General features: G+C 36.2%; 1 pseudogene; it reads right to left on the bottom strand.

Annotated features, from left to right (window-relative positions):
• Positions 1-4,139: 4,139 nt before the first annotated feature.
• LOC102753233 lies at positions 4,140-4,591 on the bottom strand (annotated as a pseudogene).
• Positions 4,592-4,829: the final 238 nt, after the last annotated feature.

The raw sequence follows: 4,829 nt of genomic DNA, 5'->3' as shown, positions 1-4,829 counted from the left end.
GCCTAGAGTACCATGTGCTTTTTGATTTTCCAGTTAGCATTTCAGTATGGATACAGAAGGCAAGATTAGCGCAGATCAAGTAACAAGGAAAGAGAAAAGGAGAGACAATCTTGTATGACACAGAGGCAGACAGCACAAGGAGAACACCAGACGGCAAAGCCACATTATCCAAAGAGCACTGTAACTTTGGCCCATAATATTCTCTCTCTGTTATAACAGTGAGCTCTAATATAGCACTTGTTATGTGCCAGGCAGTTCTAAACCTATAACAAGTCATAGATGTTGTATATGAAATAGATGTAAGACAGACAAGAGAACTTGTTAATTTTACAAGGGTTACTTTTATTTTTTAAAAAGTAAACTGCATTTTCACATCAGTCAGGACTGCATTCAAGTGTCATTGAGAAAAGAAACCTCAGTCCCGAGGAACCAGTGGACATTTGGTCACCAAGCCAGCGCCTAAATGGAGTTAGCCAGGTCAGCATCCTTCAGACAGGAAGTGCCAACTTTGACCTGGCTCAAATGATTAATCTTTGCTGTATCATAAAGCACATTAATGTCTTGCAATATCAGGGGTCACTAATATAAATAATAGTGATTACAATGCTATACAATAAAAAAAGTTTAAGATTTTTAGACATTTGATACTAGAGATAAGGTTTTTCAGTTTCTGTGGTCAAGCGAGATGTATGCATGTTTCTGTATATGTATGTGTGTATATATTAGGTTAGCATGTATGCTCATCCACTTACTCATCAGCTTGCTTGCAAGTTGATGACTTTGCCAAAGAAACAACAATGAGAAAACTACTGTATGGTCTTAAAAATCAATCAAAACTTGCTGTTGGCTTGTAGAGCTCCTAGAATTTCTCACATGTAAGGTCCCTGGAACAGGAGGAAGGAGCCAAGCCTACATGTGGGGATGAAAAGGTTCTAGGAGGGGTGGAAGAAGAAATGCAGAGACCAAAATCCAAGCAAGGTGTGACTCTTTGGGTGTAATAGTAAATGATACGGGAGAGGAGCAGGAACTGGCAAAGGGTCTGAAAGGTGGAAGGATAACGTTGGGCAAGGAGGAAGCAGAGGTGGTTGACGAGAATGACTTTCCCATGAGTCAGATGGGCTTTGTGCTCCTGGGTCTTTTCTCATTCTGTTCCTGGTCTTGTCAGGACTTGACTAGGTAGGTATTGGCCCAGGTGATCCTGAGAACTCTCATGTGCACATTTTTAAACCAAGCATTATCAGGCAGGTAACTTTATTAAGTGGACATTCCCCTTTCCTCCTATGTTTATTTAGGGACTTTTTTTTTTTTTTTTTTTTTTTTTTAAAGAGCTTTAAGTACATTCTTCCAGATGCTGGAGCCTAGATGCTTCAAATAAATAACACACATATACCAGGAAAATTTACACATTGACTTATTGGTTCAATAAACATTTTCCCAGACTTTGTGCTAAGTACAAGGAACCTGCTGTGAACAAGTCACGGGGCCTTGTAGGGTCTGGTGAGGGAGAGTTAACTCTTTAGTTCTATCCTTTCACAGGCCCTCTCAAGCAAACTATTTGAATCAACCTTGCATGTTTTGATTCACTCATTTCATACAGAGAGTTCAGAAATTCAACTGAAAATAGCAATATTAGAATTTGAATTTGCCTCTAGATCCAGTCAATCATAGAATTCCCAAATATAGTGTCTCTTTTTGGTCCTTCCGGATCAGATGTTTATGTTGATAAGCCAATAGGCAGCGGCTCAGGACAGTGTCCTTCAGATTTATGTGGGAACATAAATGTTAATTTATTCCCCCATTTTAACAAACTCCATAAAAGGCCAGGATACTTTAATAGCTAAAACATAAAATTATTTCCCAGCTTACTTCAGATTTCATTGAAAAGTTTGGGTCATTTTATTAAACAAGTACATTTTCCAATGATCATGAAAACAAAGTAGAGAAAATTTTATTTTTAAGCAGCAAAAGAAATACAATTCATTTTCTGAAATAGAGATTTTCTTGTTTCCATCTCCTTACCCAAGTTCCTAAAAAAATCTTAGAGGAAGACTCTTCTGACCAGTTTTGTATGAATTAGAAGATAATTTCCATCTTTGCTCAGTTAAAAATCTACATGTAATTTTTAGTAATGATACATACTCATAAAGTATTTTTTTTCCTGATAGCTTAAGGTGCTTTTAAGAGAGGTAAATTTCTAATACCCAGGGAGTCCCTTATTAGAAAGGATTATAATTTAAAAGATCAACCTGTCTTACCCTAATTGCTCCAAGTTTTCTTTTAATGTCCATGCCTGAGTTTTAAGGCATGATATATCATTAAGAACTCTAGACATAGCATACATTATGATGATTCTTTCATTGTAATTTGGGCCTATCACCCTTCTACATTCATTGAGCTAATAATTCACTGATCATTTGGCTTAAGAATTTCATTTAAAATAGCTCTGAGGACAAAAGGAATAGAAGGATCTATTCCCTCGCATTTTCGTCCAGCTCTTCCATTTATTTTATTTATTTTTTGAAATAATGGTTCTATGCATTTTATTTACTTTTTGTAATTATTATTGAAAGTATTACATATGTCTCCTTTTTCCTCCATTGAGCCCCCCACCAGCCCATCCCTGACCCCCTACCCCAGTACCTCACCACTCCATTTTCTGTGTACTTCTCTATTTGTTAGAAGTGTGGGGGAATGTATAATGAGCGTAGATAGAACACTATATGAGGGGTCGAGTGAGCCAGGTCCTGTCTCTGTGTCCTGCTTCTGCCACAACCTGGTCAGGCAATCTTGGACACACTTAGCACCTTTTTACCCAGCAACTCTTCTTGTTTATCTTGTCACCGTGGATTTGTAAATTGGGTCTTCATCTGTGGCTGTTAGTGTGCTTCAGGGATTGGCTTTTAGGGGTTGGATGTCTGTAAATCTCTATAAATAGCAGGCTTCATTCTCTTCATGGACATTATCTTTTCCTAGGTCCATAACTTTACGTTCAGTTTCTCTAACGGATGTGTGATCTTTAAGATAACTGATTTTGGAGAATCACTCAAGTCTTTTCAGTAGTAACATTTTATGGCTACAGGCTGTCTTCGTGTGTGCAAGATTTCTTTCAGATCATAAAAATGTATTGAGCTTGTCACTTACTTGAAGGAAAGATTCTGACCACAACTCTTAAGAACATGGCTTAGACTGCCTTACAAGAAGGGAAAAAGACTTGTTGCTCCACCATATAGAGTCTGTATATCTATAATAATAAAAGCATAGTATGCTAATTAGGCTGGATAGCCAAACGACCTTCCGGATGTCCTTCTGGATGACCTTTGGATGAAGCTGGGGCTGTGAGGGCTGAAGCAAGCTGCCACAGATGCAAGGGTGGAGCCCCTTGCACAAATTTCATGCATCGCGCCTCTAGTGTGTGTGTATATATATATATATATATATATATATATATATATATATATATATATATATATATATATATATATATATATATATATATATATATATATATATATATATATATATATATATATATATATATATATATATATATATATATATATATATATATATATTTGTATATGTATACAAATATTGTATACAAATATATACACACATATATTTGTATTCCTATGTATGTATATATGTACACATGTATGTACACATATATATACAAGTACAATATACATATATATGCAATTAAAGACAACTCTGATAAAGTTTTTTAAAGTGCTTATTTAGAATATCAGTGTCTGGCGTGACAAAGCTTTAGCCTTATTATTAAACCAATATGTTCTTTGAAATCTTTCTTATTATCAATTTGTTTTCGATGTGCCTCTCATAAGTAACACGTACCTGGACTTTATTACCGCAATTTGATAACCTCTGTGTTTTACCTGATGAATTTAATTACATTTACTGTGATTACTTATTTATTTCTGTTTGTATATTCTATTTACTATGTTTTGTAGGCTTCTTTCTATTTTCAATTTTTTTTGGCGGGGGGACAGATTTACCTTTTCTAAATTCTTCTTAACTGGGTTAAAAGTTTTAGAATCTATTTCTAAATTTTTAGTATTTACTTAAAATTTTAACATGAATTTATATACTTTTAGTTTATGAAAAATTTTTTTTCCCATGATTTACTTTTCACCAGTCTGTTCTGGTGGACTTCTAATGATAATCAGAATCACCTGGGTCAATGACAGTCCGTGTGTGTGTTCTGTAGTATTTGCCCCACGCTGTGCCCAATTTAATATTATTGCCACTGTAGTGATGGACACCAGTCTTGGCCAACCATAATACCCTATTTCAGATTTCCTCAAGGCTGGGTAGTGTTTGCTTTGTCTTGTCTGATCATCTTCAGCGTCTGCTTGTCCCACAGCACATACTTTCTACTTTTTCTAACAAGTTGGAGCCTAGAGTTGATCGACTCCAGGGACTTTTTCATTTTCTTTTGGCCACCTTCCTGCGTTAGGTGCAGGATGGCCCCCAACCAAGAGCAGCACCAGGAGTACCCAGGAGTGAGAAAGGAAGGAGTTCCCACAATACAAAGCTCTTCATTACCCAGCCCAGGTCCCCTGTACTCAGACATTTAAATTTTGATAAAGTGGTCTCTATTGGAAGCAATTGTTATTTGATATGTATGTCTTGAAGGAAGATGACACCCAAGTTGTGGGATTTAAGGCTGCAAATTTTAGAGCCTGATTTCAGGCTGGGTGCTAATGTCAGGAGAGATTTAATAGCTAAGGATTAATAAAGTGTTGTGAATGTTTTTATCAGTGCTCTGTTACGAAGTTCAACAGATCTTGAGTGGTCTGCCTCACACTATT

This window comes from Myotis davidii, unplaced genomic scaffold (genome assembly GCF_000327345.1).
Source record: "Myotis davidii unplaced genomic scaffold, ASM32734v1 scaffold102, whole genome shotgun sequence".
Classification (NCBI taxonomy): Eukaryota; Metazoa; Chordata; class Mammalia; order Chiroptera; family Vespertilionidae; genus Myotis; species Myotis davidii.
Note: the sequence above shows the minus strand (reverse complement) of the source record. Positions and strands in the feature narration are given on the sequence as shown.